The sequence below is a fragment of the Sciurus carolinensis genome, chromosome 13, assembly GCF_902686445.1.
Source record: "Sciurus carolinensis chromosome 13, mSciCar1.2, whole genome shotgun sequence".
In the NCBI taxonomy this organism is placed as follows: domain Eukaryota; kingdom Metazoa; phylum Chordata; class Mammalia; order Rodentia; family Sciuridae; genus Sciurus; species Sciurus carolinensis.
Window position 1 is genome coordinate 90,360,478 of NC_062225.1, and position 19,022 is coordinate 90,379,499.

A 19,022-nucleotide genomic window follows, 5' to 3' on the forward strand; every position below is an offset into this window, starting at 1 on the left:
GATCCACAAGCAACTCTTACTTAGCACAGCATCCAGTACTCTCAGTTTGGAAATCTGAAGTCAGCCCTCCCTTCCCTCCAAGGGTGTTGGAATCACTACTGTTGTTGTCATGGAAGCAAAAGTGAAGTTCTGGGTCCTTCTAAATTTGTGTCACTTTCTTACCTAACTTTTTAAATTTGATCTCACTTTCATACTAATAACTCTGTGATATAGGAGTGAACAGAATTTTAGCTTCATTTTATGCGTCAATAAACTTATTCAGAGCACAGTATTAAAGTGACTTGTGAACCTGTGGTTTTTCGGTTTTTTGCTGCTTAACTGGCATATCTGTGAGACGGGAGGCTGCTTGAGCAGCCAGCATCACTGGGCACGGAAGTGACGTCTCAAGATTCCCACACATTACCTGGCATCTCATTGCTCTGGCAAAATTGCCAAATATCAAACATCTGACGGTTTGCCATTTGATGGAGGAGCCATTTGATGAAGATGCAACACTCTATTTTCAAAGCAACGTGGAACTTTTCCATGAAATAGCATGGCTCGGAATAACATGCTTGAATAACAAAGGCTCGGAAACACCCTTGCATATTTAGAGTGTTCCTATTGACATGTTCCCGGGTTAATTCCCACTCTAGGAATAAATTGCACGCCAGGACCACCGAGACGCTTCTTGCTGCATTCCCCATGTGAGCGTCCTCCTGGATTTGAGTCTTCTCTTTCTTTAGCTTGCCACCTCGCTTTAAATACTGGTGCTAGTTCTCGAGTGCGTTTTTAAATGCATTCTTGGTGACAGCATGCACAGGGTGAGCATTTGCCGTTAGCCAAACTTCTTGTCTTCGCCGTCCTCATGTCTCCCCAAAATTCTTTCAAGATTGTGTGGAAATTATGATTTTTGTTATCAAAATGCATAACATTTCAATATATGCTTTCTTTTTCTTGTGTGCTAACTCAAAATTCAATTGAGCAATAATTTCTTTGTACGTAGTAAGGTGCAAGAGACACGGGAGGAATTTTGGTCAATGACTTGGTTCAGGGAACATAATATTGTCTTTCGGCCTCAGTATCCCATCCAGAATGACCAGGACACGAGCCACATCTCAGCCAATATCTGTGCAATGGCTATCCCTCACTACATCTCCTCGGGTCAACACGCTACACCTGTTTTTGAAGGAGACCCACGTCTCTGGAGGGTTAGCGGCCTTCTGGCCATCACACATAAACTTTTAATGAAATGCCAGTTTCACTAGCTAATTTGTAGGTCAGCAGTAAGATCCAGTCTTCTAACAACCTTTGAGAACCCCTGAGCTGAAGTGTCCTTCACACACATTGCAGTTAACCACTCACGGTGTAATTCAACGGTGGTAGTACATTCACAGACACACGTAAGCATCACCAGGGTCTGAGAACTGTTCCCTCAAATCCCAGTCAAACTCGTCCAGTTTGCCACAACCCACCTGCTCCATTGCCCTCGCCAGCCAGCTCCTGTTGCTATAATTGCCTCTCCTGGGTACTCACATGGGTGCAATCAGGTAACACGTCGTCTTCTGTGGCCAGCTCCTTTCACTTAGCATGATGTGTTCAGGCTCACCTTGTGACCTCCACCAGCACTCCATCTGTCTAAGAACTGAACGGAGTGGGTTGTGTGTGGTTAGACCCCACTCAGTTTACACCTTAGTTGGCTGGTGGGTGCATGGGTTGCTGCTGCATCATGGCCGCCACAAACATTTATGTACAAGTCAGTGTGTGGGTATGTGGTTAATTGCACTTGGGTATATAACTGGAGTGCAGTTTCTACTAATTTCACTTGAGGAAAGAACTAGACTGTTTTACACTGGCTGCATAATCTTGCTTTCTTAGCAGCAGTACATGAGACCCCTGATCTTGCCACGCCTCATCAACACCTATAATCCAAACCATTGGTTCTGGTTATCTGAGAAGATGTGAAGTGGGATCTCTGGGGAATTTGATCTGTATTTCTCTGATGGTGAATGATATTGAAGATTCCTTCATGTGTTTATTGGCCATTTATATATCTTCCTTAGAGAAATGCTCATTGAGATTATATCCATTTCTAATTGTGCTATTTGCATAGTTTCATTGAATCACAGTAGTTTTTATATTTCTAGATATAAGTTCCTTATTGCATAAATGATTTGTAAATACTTTCTCCTACTTTCTTATTGTCTTTTTACTTTTCAAATGTGTTCTTTGAAGCACAAATTTTGATGAACTCCTATTTATTAATCTTTTGTTGATCATGCTTTTGGTGTGATATTTAAATGTATTGTCAAGTCCAAGGTCATAAAAGTTCCCTGTTTTTTTTCTAACATTTTATAATTTAAGTTCTTACATTTAGGTATTGATAGATTTTGAGTTAATTTTTACATGTGGTATAAGGTTAAGGGTCCAACATCTTTATTATTGTTTGAAAAGACTATTCTTTCCCTACTGAATGATCTTAGCACCCTTGCAAAATATCAGATTTTGATACTATGTGTGTGTGTGTGTGTGTGTGTGTGTGTGTGTGCGTGTACTTCCAATTCCATGTGAATTTAGTATCTGATTAATTTCTATGAAGGAGTCAGCTGGAAATTAAATACAGGATGTATTGAATTTGTAGATGAAATTGGAAAATACTGCCATCTTGACAATATTAGATCATTTAACCTGTTAACATGAAATATTTCCCTGCATTCATGTCTTTCATCAATGTTTTAAATTTTAGGTTTTCCACAGACTTTTAAAATTCATTCTTAAGAATTTTGTTATTTTTGATGATATTGTAAATGGAATTATTTTCCTAGTATATTTTTGGATTTTCATTGGAAAGGTCTAGAAATACAATTGATTTTTGTTTATCTATCATGTATTCTACAATCTTGCTGTACTTGTTCATTAGTTTTATTTTTTTATATGATCATGCCATCTATGAATAAATGTTAGTGTTATTTCTTTTCAATGTTGATTATTTTTATTTCTTTTACTTGTCTAATTATCCTGGTTGGAACACTGACTGCAATGTTGAAGTGAAGAAGCAAGAGGGTTTATTCTTGTTTTGTTTCTGCTTTTAGGGAAAAATCATCCTACTTTCTACTATTAAATATGATAATAGTTCTGAATTTTTCATAGATTTATTTCATCAAATTGAGAAAAATCTATTTTTTAAAGAAGGCTTTGGACCAAAATGGAATTACTTCTTCTCTTGTTATAATTTTTTATTTGATCTAATTAAAATGGTAGGGCGTGGCTAGAGGAGATTGGAATTAATTTTGTATCTGGAGAATGGAGTCTCTGCTTCCTGATGATGCGAGTTGCTTCCCTCTGCCCCACTCTTCCACCATGATATTCTGCCTCATCTCAAGCCCCAAGGAATGAAGTTGGCCTTCTATGGATTAAGACCTCTGAAACCATAAGCCCTTAAATAAACCCTTCCTCCTCTATAATTGTGCTGGTCAAATTATTTAGTCATAGCAGCAAAAAAAGCTGACTAATACTCCTTCCTTCACTCTTCTCTACCTAATATAAAGTAACTCTATTCTTCCCTATCCCCCCTTATTGTGAATTAACTTTCACATATCAGAGAAAGCATTCCGCCTTTGGTTTTTTGGGTTTGGCTTATTTCACACAGCTTGATATTCTTTAACTCCATTCATTTACAAGCAAAGGCCAGAATTCCATTCTTCTTTAAAGCTGAGTATTATTCCATTGTGTGTGTGTATATATATCTATAAATCACATTTTCTTTATCCAATCATCTGTTGAGGGACACCTAGGTTGGTTCAATATTTTAGCTATCATGAATTGAGCTGCTATAAACATTGATGTGGCTGCTTCACTGTAGTATACTGATTTTAAGTCCTTTGTGTATAAACCAAGGAGCGGGATAACGGTCAAATGGTGGTTCCACTCCATTTTCTGAGGAATCTCCATACTACTTTCCATAATGGTTGCACCATTTTGCATTCCCACCAGCAATGTATGAATGTACCTTTTCCCCCACATCTTTGCCAACAAATATATGAAAAAATGTTCAACATCTCTAGCAATTAGAGAAATGCAAATCAAAACTACTCTAAGATTTCATCTCACTCCAATCAGAATGGCAATTATCAAGAATACAAGCAACAATAAATGTTGGCGAGGATGTAGGGGAATAGGTACACTCATACTTTTTCTTTAAACGTTTAGTAGATTCAAGGTATCTAGGCCTGGGTGTTCTTGGTGGGTAGTTCTTAGCTTGCTAATTCAGTCTGTTCATATACAACTGGCCTATCGGCATGATCTATTTCTTTTTGAGTTTCTGTGGGCAGTCTGTATCATTCCAGAACTCATCCATTTGATCTGTTGTCTTTTCTACTCCAGGCAATTCTTTTCAGTACTCCTCTTAGTTATTTTTATTTCTGAAATATCTCCTTTTTCATTTCTGGCTTTAGTAATTTGAACCTTCTGTTTCTCTTTCTTGGTAAATTTAGCTGAAATATGCCAATTGTGTTGATATTGTCAAAGAAGCAGATTTGGTTCCACTTGTTTTGTAAAAGTTTTATTTTCATTGTAAATTTGTACCTTACGTTTACGTGCATTCATTGAATAGAATGTAAGGTTATGATTTTTTTAATACATTGTGAGATAACTAAATCAATCAAGTTAATTCATCCACCATCTCAAATACTTTACATTTATATGTGCTAAGATGATTTGAAATTCACTACACTAACAACTTTGAAGTGTACGATATACGATCATTAACTGTATTCACCCCACCCCCGTGGGTCTGAAAATATTTCCCTCCTTTGTAACTGAGATTTTGTACTGTTGGCCATCATCGTTGTCTCTAAACCTACTCTGCTGATTTTTTTCTACTATTTTTCTGTTTTATATTTCATTGACTTCTGCTTTAATCTTTACTATTTTCTTACTACTGCTTGCTTTGATTCATTTTGTCACTATTTTTATTGTATTTTAAGTTGCGACATTTGTTATTGATTTGTGATCACTCTTCTTTCCTCTAACCAATGCCTTTGTGTCATTCTATAAGTTTTAGTATACTGTGTCTTCATTTCTATCCATTTCAAAATATTTTCTGATTTTCCTTGTGATTTACTCATTGATGCACTGGTTATTTAGGGATTTTTTTAAAAAAATTGATATACAAATATCTTTCAATTTTCCAATTTTTTTCTGATGTCGATTTCTGCATTTATTTCATTGTGATCAGAGAATAAACTTTGTATTATTATCTGTCATTTTTTAATTTGTTTTTGGTCTACACTGGATAGTTTGAGAATGTTTTCCACTGATATTCTGTTGCATATTCTATAAATATCTCTTAGTTAAACTGATTCATAGTGGTGCTAAAACTGTTTATTTCCTCATTGATATCCTGCCTGGTTATTTGATCCATTATTAAGAGTATGGTATTTAAACTTCCAATTATGATTGCTGAATTGTCTATATAATCCTTGGCTGCTCTTAGGTTTTGAGTCACGTATTTTAGTGCTCCGTTGTTGGTGAATGCATTTGTTATTGTTATATTTTCCTCATGTACTGACTCTTTTATAATTATACAATGTCCACCTTCATTTCTGGCAGCAGTTTTTAAGGATCTGTTTATATTTTAAAGATATGACATGCTTCTTTGTATGTCTATGTTAATGTTTTCAATAGATTTGGGGATTTTCCAGTAACTATTTGTTTCAGTTCTTTCTTTTCCTCACCCTAGTTAATCACATTATGTGTATTTTGGTGCATTTAATGGTGCCCCACATTTCTCTGAGTTTCTTTGTTTTTTAGCATTATTTTCTCTGTTCTTTGGATTGCATAATATCTGATCATTTTTTTCAGTTTTGCTTATAAAAATCTTCATTCAAGGGGGATCCAAGATGGCAAACTAGAGGAAGGCTGTGTTCCTTGTAGCTCCGTAACTCCGGTTTCAAGCAGAGGATATCTGTTTCTTGGTGAGGCAGTTTTTGCTACTTATCGATCCCTTGTTGTTTACCCCATTTGTCTGCTGTGATCACCTGCAGTCTGCCAGCTTATTGACGCCTTTTTTGAGTGCAGATTGCTCACTGCCAGGCGCCTATCATCCGCCATTTTCCTGCCTCTTGCCTGTCCATCGCCTGCCTTTCAACTACCCATCACCCACCACCTGAGGTTCACCTCCTGATCGTCTGACAACAGTCATCAGACTGATCGCCGACCACCAGTGGAGCACCAGCTGCCTGCTGTTGCCTGGAAGTTCACTGTTACAGTACCTGCAGGTTTGATGACATGTGGCGGCCGCCATTTTGAGACAACAGCTAGGCCCCGTAGGACCACTAGCCAGACTGAATGGGCCCCGTCTCCAGGATCCCTCAGCCTGACCAATCACTCCCTACCTCCGGGGCCCCACCTCGGATGACTGCTCCCTACCGCCAAGACCCCCAGACCAACCGACTGCACCCTATCACCATGACCCCCAGACTGACTGAATGCACCCCACCTCCACGATTCTGTACCCACACCAAAAACACCCGACCTCCAGGACCCCTGCCTGACAAACCCCACTCCGCCTCCAGGACCTCCAGCTGACCACGTTCACACCCTGAGCTGCAGTTCCCCATTTGCCAACACATTTCGAAGCCAGAGTGACCATATTGGATAACCCTGGAAGCCATAGCTGCGATCTTTAGGTGGGGCAAATCCCATCCTGAGATGCCTGCTGGAGGCTTGAAGCTCATTGTCAGGTACCTCTCATGCACCAGGCTACTGAAGCCTGGGAGGTTTGAATATTATATGACTGTTATAGTATAGATTTTATTTTTTCTCCTTATTGAACAATTTTAAGTTTTTATTTCTTTACTTTTCTTGCTCTCTTTTTCTTTTGTTTACCTGTTCCCTCAGAGTCTCTTTCTCCCTTTTTGCATCTAACAAGCAATTTCTTTTTATTATACTCTCACCCTTTCTATTTTCTAGAACTTCTGTATATTCTTTTCTTATCCCATTAACAGCCACATTCTACATCCCTCTGAATCCTCTTTGTCCTCCATTAGAAACTGCAGACCTTATTGCAAATCTGGTTGGTATACTGAAGATAATAATTGAATTCATTCTGTTTATTATGACAATATTTTTAATGTCCTCATAGGAGCTTTTTGGTCTAGGATTACATACTGTCTGAATTGGGCACTGCTAATATTGATCTCCCCCTTAAAGAAAAGGTTTAGGAAACCTATAGGGCCACTATCAGCCTATAGGGGGGAATCCGCAATATCCCATATCTGCACTGCTAGAGGGAAGATACATGAATAACATGAAAAAACAAGGGAAGAAAATGATCCAAACAAATCTAGATTCTATATTAATAGAATCCAATGACAATATGTTAGAAGAAATGTCAGAAAAGGACATCAGATTATACATGATTAAGATGATTCGCGAAGCAAAGGATGAGATAAGAGAGCAAATGCAGGCAATGGATGATAATACCAATAGCTGAAAGAGCACCTGCAGGAAGCAAAAGATCATTTCAACAAAGAGATAGAGATTCTCAAAAAAAAAAAAAAAAAAATGGAAATCCTTGAAATGAAGGAAACAATAAACCAAATAAAAAACTCCATGGAAAGCATCACCAAAAGACACCACTTGGAAGACAGAACCTCAGACAATGAAGACAAAATTTTTAATCTTGAAAATGAGGTTGCCCAAACAGAGAAGATGGTAAGAAATCATGAACAGAATCTCCAAGAACTATGGGACATCATCAAAAGACCAAATTTAAGAATTATTGGGATGGAGGAAGGCAGAGATACAAACCAAAGGAATGAACAACCTATTCAATGACATAATATCAGAAAATTTCCCAAACTTGAAGAATGAAATGGAAAATCAAATACAAGAGGCTTACAGAATACCAAATGCACAAAATCACAACAGGTCCACACCAAGGCACATTATAATGAAAATGCCTAACATTCAAAATAAAGATAGGATTTTAAAGGCTGCAAGAGAAAAGCATCAGATTACATATAGGGGGAAAGCAATATGGATAGCAGCTGACTTCTCAACCCAGACTCTAAAAGTTAGAAGGGCCTGGAACAACGTATTTCAAGCTCTAAAAGAACATGTTTGGCAACCAAGAATCCTATGCCCAACAAAACTAACCTTCAGATTTGAAGATGAAATAAAATCCTTCCATGATAAACAAAAGTTAAAAGAATTTACAAATAGAAAGCCTGCACTACAGAATGTTCTCAACAAAATATTCCATGAGGAGGAAATGAAAGACAACAATGGAGGTCAGCAAAGGGAGGAACTACCTTAGAGAAAAACCACTCAAAGGAGAAACCAAGCCAACTTAAAAACCAAAAATAAGCCAAATGACTGGGAATACAAATCATATATCAATAATAACCCTGAACATTAATGGCCTAAACTCATCAATCAAAAGACATAGACTGGCAGAATGGATTAAAAAGAAAGACCTAACAATATGCTGCCTGCAAGAGACTCATCTCATAGAAAAAGACATCCACAGACTAAAGGTGAAAGGATGGGAAAAAACCTAACCATGCACATGGACTCAGTAAAAATACAGGGGTTTCCATCCTTATATCAGATAAAGTGGACATCAAGCCAAAGTTAGGCAGAAGGGATAAAGAAGGACATTTCATACTGCTTAAGGGAACCATAAATCAGGAAGACATATCGATCATAAATTTATGCCCCAAACAATGGTGCATCCCTGTACTTCATACAAATCCTTCTCAATTTCAGGAATCACAAAGACCACAACACAATAATTCTGGGTGACTTTAACATACTGCTGTCACCATTGGATAGATCTTCCAAACAAAATCCAACCAAAGAAACCATAGAACTCAATAACACAATCAATAACCTAGACTTAATAGACATATATAGAATATTCCATCCATCAACGAGCGGATTCACTTTCTTCTCATCAGCACATGGAACCTTCTTGAAAATAGACCATATGTTATACCACAAAGCAGCCCTTAGGAAATACAAAAAAAAAAAAAAAAAAAGAGAGAGAGATACTGCCTGTGTTCTATCAGATCATAATAGAATGAGAGTAGAAATCAATGATAAAATAAAAAACAGCAATCACTCCAACACCTGGAGACTAAATAATGTGCTATTGAATGAAACATGGATAGCAGAAAACATCAGGGAGGAGATAAAAAAATTCTTAGAGGTCAATGAGAATGACGATGCAACATATCAAAATCTCTGGGACACTATGAAAGTGGTACTGAGAGGAAAATTCATTGCATGGAGCGTATTCCAGAAAAGAATGAAAAGTCAACAACTAAATGACCTAACATTACAGCTCAAAGTCCTAGAAAAAGAAGAACAGAATAAGAGCAAAAGTAGTAGAAGACAGGAAATAATTAAAATCAGAGCTGAAATCAATGAAATTGAAAGAAAAGAAACAATTTAAAAAATTGACAAAACAAAAAGTTGGTTCTTTGAGAGAGTGAACAAAATAGACAAACCCTTAGTCACACTAACAAAGAGAAGGAGAGAGAAAACTCAAATTACTAAAATTCATGATGAAAAAGGAAATATCATGACAGACACCACTGAGATACAGAACATAATGAGAAGCTACTTTGAAAATCTGTATTCCAACAAAATAGAAACTACCGAAGACATTGACAAATTTCTAGAGACATATCCTCCTCCCAAACTGAACCAGGAGGACATACGCAATTTAAACAGATCAATATCAAGCAATGAAATAGAAGAAGCCATTAAAAACCTACCATCCAGGTAAAGCCCAGGACCAGACGGATTCTCAGCCGAGTTCTACAAGACCATCAAAGAAGAACTCATTCCAATACTTCTCAAAATATTCCAGGAAATAGAAAAGGCGGGTACCCTACCAAACTCATTCTATGAAGCTAATATCACTCTCATAACCAAACCAGGCAAAGACACATCAAGGAAAGAAAATTTTAGACCAATATCCTTAATGAATATAGATGCAAAGATCCTTAACAAAATACTGGCAAACTGTATCCAAAAACATATTAAGAAAATTGTGCACCACAATCAAGTGGGGTTCATCCCTGGAATGCAAGGATGGTTTAACATCCATAAATCAATAAACGTAATCCATCATGTCAATAGACTTAAGGATAAGGATCATATGGTTATTTCAATTGATGCAGAAAAAGTGTTCAACAAAATACAACACCCCTTCATGCTCAAAACACTAGAAAAACAAGGGATAGTAGGAACATACCTGAACATTGTCAAGGCTATTTATAAGCCGATGGCCAACATCATTCTTAATGGAGAAAAACTGAAAGCATTCCCTTTAAAAACAGGAACAAGACAGGGATGTCTTCTTTCACCACTTCTATTCAACTTTGTCCTCGAAACTCTAGCCAGAGCAATTAGGCAGATTAAGGAAATTAAAGGGATATGATTAGCAGATGAGGAAATTAAGCTGTCACTATTTGCTGATGACATCATTCTCTATTTAGAGGATCCAAAAAACTCTTCCCGAAAATTTCTAGACCTTATCAATGAATTCAGCAAAATAGTAGGCTATAAAATCAACACGCATAAATCTAAAGCCTTTTTATACACAAGTGATGAAACATCTAAAAAGGAAATGAGGAAAGCAACTCCATTTGCAATAGCCTCAAAAAAAATAAAATACTTGGGAATCGATCTAACCAAAGAGGTAAAAGATCTCTACAATGAAAACTAGAAAACATTGAAGAAAGAAATTGAGGAAGACCTCAGAAGATGGAAAGATCTCCCATGTTCTTGGATAGGCAGAATTAATATTGTCAAAATGGTCATACAACCAAAAGTGCAATACAGATTCAATGCAATTCCAATTAAAATCCCAATGATGTACCTTACAGAAATAGAGCAAGCAATCATGAAATTCATCTGGAAGAATAAGAAACCCAGAATAGCTAAAGCAATGCTTAGCAGGAAGAGGGAAGCAGGGGGTATCGCAATACCAGAACTTCAACTCTACTACAAAGCAATAGTAACAAAAAATGGCATGGTATTGGCTCCAAAATAGACAGGTGGATCAATGGTCCAGAATAGAGGACATAGACACAAACCTAAATAAATACAATTTTCTCATACTAGACAAAGGTACCAAAAATATGCAATGGAGAAAAGATATTCTCTTCAACAAATGGTGCTTGGAAAACTGGAAATCCATATGCAGCAGAATGAAACTAAAAGCCTATCTCTCACCCTGCACAAAACTCAACTCAAAATGGATCAAGGACCTCAGAATCAGACCAGAGACCCTGCATCTTATAGAAGAAAAAGTAGGTTCAAATCTTCAACATGTTGGCTTAGGATCAGACTTCCTTAATAGGACTCCCATAGCACAAAAAATAAAAGCAAGAATCAATAACTGGAATAGATTGAAACTAAAAAGCTTTCTCTCAGCAAAGGAAACTATCAGCAGTGCGAAGAGAGAGCCTACAGAGTTGGAGAAAATCTTTGCCACTCATACTTCAGATAGAGAACTAATTTCCAGAATATATAAAGAACTCAAAAAACTCTACACCAAGAATATAAATAACCCAATCAAAAAATGGGCTAAGGATATGAACAGACACTTCACAGAAGAAGATCTACAAACAATCAACAGATACATGAAAAATGTTCAACATCTCTAGTAGTAAGAGAAATGCAAATCAAAACTACCCTAAGATTCTATCTCACCCCAATTAGAATGGTGATTATCAAGAATATAAGCAACAATAGGTGTTGGAGAGTATGTGGGGAAAAAGGTACACTCATACATTGCTGGTGGGGTTGCAAATTAGTGCAGTCACTCTGGAAAGCAGTGTGGAGATTCCTTAGAAGACTTGGAATGGACCCACTATTTGACCCAGCTATCCCACTCCTTGGCCCATACCCAAAGGACTTAAAATCAGCATACTACAGAGATGCAGCCACATCAATGTTCATAGCTGCTCAATTCACAATAGCCAGATTGTGGAACCAACCTAGATGCCCTTTAATTGATGAATGGAGAAAGAAACTGTGGTATATATATATATACAATGGAATATTACTCAGCCATAAAGAATGATAAAATTATGGCATTTGCAGGCAAATGGATGAAATTGGAGAATATCATGCTAAGTGAGATAAGCCAATCTCAAAAAACCAAAGGACAAATGATCTTGTTGATAAACGATTGATGACACATAATGAGGGATGGGAGGGGGGCAAGAATGGAGGAAGGAGAGACTGTATAGAGGGAAAATAGGGGTGGGAGGAATAGGGGGAAGGAAAAAATAACAGAATAAATCAAACACCATTACCCTATGTAGATGTATGATTCCACAAATGGTGTGCCTCTACTTCGTGTACAAACAGAAACAACATGTATCCCATTTGTTTACAATAAAAATAAATTTAAAAAAATCTTCATGCAGTTTGTATCCACTGTTGAACCCCTCCAGCAAGTTTTTCAAAATTTAGTTAAATTACTGGAATCTCAACGCCCAAGTTTCCATCTGCTTCATTAATTTCTGTTTATCGATGTCCTGGTGTTGGGTCACCGTCATCATGCTTTCGTTTTTAAATTGTGGTTAATTTTAGCTACTTTGTTGCAACGGCTTCTTTGAGTCTCTTCCTCATGTCCGTTCTCGCTCACAGGCTTCTTGCTTTCCCTGCTTTTTAGTTTTATGGTGCATGGTCGTTGTTTCCTTTGACTTTGCATGTCATATGAGTTAGTCAGTGCATGCAGTGACTCTGGGTATTGTTCCTCATCCAGAGCATGTTGCTGTCATTGACTTTGATTTATTTTACTGTCTAGAGATATTGTTTTAATGAAGTCTATTTCCCTCTTGTAGGGTGAAGCCTCTGGTACCTGCTCAAGGGCATGGAGCATGCCCACAGTCACCGTGAACGACAGGAATGGGAGGACTCTCTTTGACATTCCCTTTCCCGGACACAGCAAGCTGTTTACCTCTACTAGCTGCTGCTGAATTGAATGCTCTCCTGTGTTCACCCCTGCCTGGAGGCATGTGCTGCACAGACTGATCCAATCCAATGTGGTCTTCTCAAGGGCGTAGTCCCCAGGTCAGTGTTGGAGATTTCTTTTGATCCCAGAACATCTTCTCCGATCGACTCTTTTCCTCTTACTTCCAGAAGACTAACCCTGCAATGAATCTACCGTTCTCCCTCAATTGCTTTCACCACAACCTGCACTGTTTTTGCAAGAAGCCTTAGGCTAGAACTTCTCTAGATTGACACATGGCCCCGGAATGGTGGCCAGCAATGAGCCAGGCAAAGACCCTCAGGGCTCCAGCTTGCCTGTACCACCATGTGACATCCAGCTATGAGCCAGGCAAAGACCCTCAGGGCTCCAGCTTGCCTGTACCACCATGTGACATCCAGCTATGAGCCAGGCAAAGCCCCTCGGCCCGGGACTCTCAGAAGCACACTGCACAATGCAGAGCTCTGTGCACAGTGGAGCCTGGACACGGAGAGCACCAACTCCACTTGGCTTCCCTTGCTGGGAATGCAGCCTCAGCAGAACGTCAGGAGCATCAGTAGCAGCAGGAGAAGTGCTGGTGTTCGACCCCTGGGGAGGTAGCCTGTGCCTGGGAGGGAGGGAGCCCTGTGTTCTGGGCTGCGACTCTCAGGAGTGAAGTCGTCATCCAGTGAGCCGGGAGGGTGCAGGGAAGGAGCAGTCTTGACTGCCTGGAAACATTGTTGCTCTTACTTTTGTGCATGTTTAGAATAGCCGCTTCTCCGTTTCATCTTTGCATTTAGGATCAGTTCTAGAGATATTTTTGTTGTTTTTAATAAATTATTTTCACTGAGGTAAAAATGAAGAGCTGCACACACTGTCATGCTGGAAGTGGAACTTTCTAACAGGTTTTGGCATTCTCCCCTTTGCCTGTTTCTGTAGGAATTTTGGAATATGCTAAACATGCTGCACTGTAGTCGTCACGTGGGCTGTAGGGAGCAAATACGGTAACGCATGAAAGGGTTTGTAGATCGCAGGGAACGATGCGTATTAGTTAGATTTCGCCCCTCGCTGCTTATGGTGGACTATGTTTAATTCCTGACCTAGTGCGGCTCTGGGCCTCCTATCTCCCCTGGCGGGCTAGGACTGTCCCTCCTCAAGTGCCTGCGCAGCAGAAGCTTCAGGTCTCACAGTGGCCTTGCCTGCTTGTCTTGGTGCTGCTTGGCTCCGTGTGCAGGTCGGGTTTATTCACTTCTGTGTCCACCCGTCCTCCTCAGATGACGAAGCAATAGAGGCAAAAGTGGTGCCTTCTTACCTGGGACCTGCTCTCAGTGGGAATCAGGCAAGGACAGGGGGAGTGTTAGACCACCAATTGCATCTGTCCCCGTTTACTCCCTAGGGGAAAGCTGCTTTTGTAATTTTGGTTATTTGGATATCTACTATACACCAGGAGCTCTGCCAGTTTTCGGAGGGGCTACAGACATTTTCAAGATGTGATTCTTATTTTCAAATAATTAATCTAGACAGGAAGTCAGTTAGGTCCACACTAAATAGGGTTTTATGTAGGATAATACAAAGCAAAGAATGCGAGGGAAAATTTAATCAGGCAGAGGAAAGGCAAGAGTATCGGGGTTCAGGGAATGATAGTCAGCAGTGGCCCCCACACCCTGAGCTCTGCAGGTGGTAAGGGCATGGCTGATAATGTGTGGACTTAGTTTGCTGTAACTGGTAAGGGAGGGAACTTAAATAACTTGCATTATACTTTATGATTACAATTTTTCATGTAGTAACTTATTTAATCCTTATAACCAATGTGAAACCTGAGACACGGCAAGTTTAACAAATTCCATAGGTTGTGTAGGACTTCAATAGTCACACCAAGGAGCCTATATAGTATTCCCTGGGAAATAGGTAGTCATCCCAAGAGAGTTTAAGCCAGTGAGGGCCATCCTGTGCTCTTCGTACCCCAAATCAACTGTGGCAGATGTATGACAATGAAATACCCGGGCAGAGGGTGGCGGGAACAGAAGAGAAAGAAAGCATGTCCACTCCTGCTGGCTGTGAATTGGCTGATGTTCCCCTGCCTCTAGTTACAGCATCATTTCCTAAACTTCAAGAAGGAAGAACTAAAGTGGATGATGCCCAAGGTCTTTTCCATTTAAAATTTTCCATAATAATTCTGGCGCTCTTTTGGCGGCTCAGATTCTCTCACACGTGATGTAATTCCCCCTTCATTGTAACTCGGATGTTAAACATGTTCACCCCAGCTGTTAGAGTTTTAAAACGCTGCATTCAGTGAGATTGCCAAACACATTTTCTTGAGTCTAAGAGGTATTTGATATACTCCGAATGTTGGCATTGTATGGTAAATATTTAAATGGGATCCTTTTTTTAAGTTGTTCCCACACACGGTCGCCATTACCATAATTCAGTAAGTGCCATTGAGGGACTAGATATGCCAGTCGCGAGACAATGTTGGGACTTACAATCTGTTGGAATTGCAGATTGGAGACTGATCAGAGAATGGCAATGAGGAGACTGGTCCTGCAAACATGGCACCTGAGACAGAGATGAGAATGGAGCAGAGGCTAATCAGAGGCAGTGGGCACTGCTGGTCACCACGGCTGCAGAGGCGGCGCCACGTTTCAGGGTTCACGGGATCACTGGCGTTTCCAGCGTTCTTACGACCCTCCTGCCCAACTCAGACTTGTTGATTTTCTGTGGAACAACATGCAGGCACGAGGTGAGGGAAAGAGTAAACGCAGAGTGAGCAGAACGCGTAAAAGCACCAGGCACACAATGCATCTTAGACAACTGAATACTGTTAAAATGAGAATATAAAATTTGAGGTGCAAGTTTGAAAAGCGAGAGACACACGTGTCCTGAGGAGAAAGCGAGGGGCTCTGGCAGGTGTCTCTGGGAGATCAGTCGCGTCACACACGAGCACTTCACGTGCACAAGCGGGAAGCAGTCCGAGTCCCAGGGAACGGGGGATGAGAGACGGCGGCTGGAGGTCCCTGGAGCCTGCAGTCCCCGCTTCTTCGAGGGTCATAGGTCTTTTCTCTGCTCTGTGGTCTTCCGTGGTTAGAGGTAATGGCAATGTCCATCCAGCAGGAAAAGATGGGTCACACTTGGCTGCCTCTGTGCTTGTATCATGTATTTTATTAAAGGCTGAATATTTTAAGCAACATGTTTAGGCAGCGTTGGATCCTGGTTTCTGGCTCCATCCTGCAGGTTTTCACCTCTTCCATTCATTCATTCTCCTGGCTTGCTCGCCCCTTTTTTTTGCATCAACTTGCTTCCAGAAGAAGTTATTTTTCTTAATCCTGAAAATTTCCTTTAATATTTCTTATTATTCAGATTTGCTGACCTTTTTTTTTTTGCTGATTTTTTCTATTTACCTTTTTCTCTCTGTTGCTTTAGTCTAACCATTTCTATTGACCTCTCCTCAGTTTTAGAAATGCAAATGGTTAGATCCATCTAATGTGTTCTTAATTTCAGATGTTACACATTACAGCTCTTCAATACCCATTTAATTATTTCATATTTTCTATTGAATGTTAAATCATCGAAACTTTTCTGTCCACTATTTCCCCCCTATTATCTTTAATGTATGACTTTTTTCTGAGGTTCTTCTAAGCCAGCTCTAACAGCTGGATCATGTATTTGTCTACTTCTAATAATATAATGTTATGATCAGTCACTTTTTCCTGTCCATTGTTTTTCAATTATATGTTAGACATTTTGCAGAACATGGAGGTTCTGACTTATCATTTCCTAACAATGTCTCTTTTCTACCTGACCCACTTTGAGTCTGTGGCTGCTCACTTCAGTCTTGTCAAACCTGCCTCAGGCCTTCCTAGAGTCGGTCCCCCTCAGTGAAACTTTGTCATGGAGTGCATCGCATTCTTAGGATGTGATTATTACGGTGCGGCATTGAGTCTGTGTGGTCACAATGGACACTTACATTGTTTGCCAAGGTGGGTGTTTGGATGGGCGCAGAGCCCTACATCCCCGCAGGGTTGGTGATCTTGAAGCCTCTGCTGGGCGCTCAGGCTGGCTCTCCTCCTGGTCTTCTGACCCTCTCCCTGTGTGTACGGCTGCGGAAGTCATCCAAGGAAAGCACGGTACTCTACGCAGGTTTCTTTGGCATCCTTCTCTGTGGTCCCCTCTTCTTTAACCTGCCTCCGACATCCTACTTACATTACTACCCCCAAGAGTTGAAGTCTGATTCTCCCAGAAGACTGTGGTTCTCTTTCTGGGCTCTTTCCCTGTGTGGCCATTTGGAAAATGCCCTGGGGAGAAAGGAGAAGTGAATACGGTTCTTATCTCTTGGGCTTTCCTTCTTTGCAGGGGTGTAGCTCCATGTTAGTCGATGCACAGTGCTCGGAAGCCATTGTTTTCTGTATCTTGTTCACATATTTTTCACTGAGCATAGTGGAGGGGTAAATCTGATCCCAGCTATTCTGTGAAGGCTCTGTAGTCGGGCATCTAACACCAGGAGATTGGAGGAGATCCCTCTCAGTCAGCTGGAATAAAGAGCAGAGTATTTAGAAAGAAGCTCTGGAGCCCTGCCGCTTAGGAGGGTTTAAGAATAAGAAAAGAACTGATCCAAAGAACCTGAGAGAGCATGATGGGAGGGATAAAAGGAAAACAAAGAGTGATGGCCTGAGAGGCAAGTGAAACCTCTCACCAGCGGAAGATGTGATCTACGATTTCAGATGTTGCTGCTAAATCAATAAAATATGAGAACTGAGAATTAACCGTTTGACTCAGCAACTGAACCCACGCCATTAAGTCAGCCTCTGGTTCCCAGATTACAAACAGTAGACTACATTCTTTTTTGCAACAAAGGGCTCTTTTTATTCCTTGTCCTGTGCAGCTTAAAGGGTAGGAAATGGCCATGTGCTTAAAAGTGCCCATAGATACTCCAACCGCTTTGAAGTTCAGGGTTTCTAGAATAGTTCTAATCCCTATTTTGGAAATTACTGTGGACCACATTTTCCCTTCATTTCTCTGTGGAATTTTGATTTTATTTATTTATTTATTTAGTTATGTACGTACGTATGTATGTGCATACATATGTATGTATGTATGTATGTATTTGGTACTGGAGATGGAACCCAGGGTTGCTTAACCACCGAGTCACATCCCCAGCCCTTTTTATTTTTTATTTTAAAACAGGGTCTTGCTAAGTTCCTTAGGGCCTAAGTTGCTAAAACAGGCCTTGAACTTGTGATCCTCCTACTTGGGACGCCTGGGGTGCTGGGCTCAGAGGCGTGTGCCCCACACCAGCCTTTGTAGATGCCACGTGCATTGATCCTCCCTGCAGAGTGGTGAAGAGCAGGCGTGCTGGCGGGAGAGCCCGGCATTTCTGGCAGGCAGGGTCCCTGGTTTTCCTCACTGCTGCGTCTCCAACACTGTTCTAGCCACGTCTGCTCCACTGGAGACAGGAAATGATAACTGAGATGTGCTGTTACGAGGTCCGGTCATTCTGATTAGGGACACTTTCATGCAGGTCAGCTGAGCATGTAGAATGCACCAGGAGGACTCCCAAGTCATGTGTCCCTGGGGACAAAGGTGGAGTTAGGTCTCTACCCTCAAGAACTGCAGGTTGGCAGAAAAGGAAGAAAATGGAACTCCTTTTGTTCCCATGGCAAGCCTTCCTTGTTCTTCTCTTCTAAAAATTAAATCGTTTTCTGCATGAGACAATTTCTTCCTGGTACTATCTGTCAAGCAGGTGAACAAAAATATAAGCCATAATTATGTGCCTACTTCAGCTCTGGCACTCAAGTTAATCTAAAAAGCGCTCCTTTTCTTAGGCGATGTTACGTAACCAGGGCTTAAATTCGGCACGGCTCCCTGTTGGGTTTTGTTCTGCTGAAGTTCCATCGAAGAGCATGACATGACAACGGAGAATGTGTTGCTTTGCCCCGTGTCTACAGAGCAAGGCTTTCAGAGCCTCGCATCTGTCAGATAAAGCTGTTATCAGACGACACTATTTTTAGGTCCCCGTTCATAACTCCACAGTTGAGCGTTCAGGTGTTGC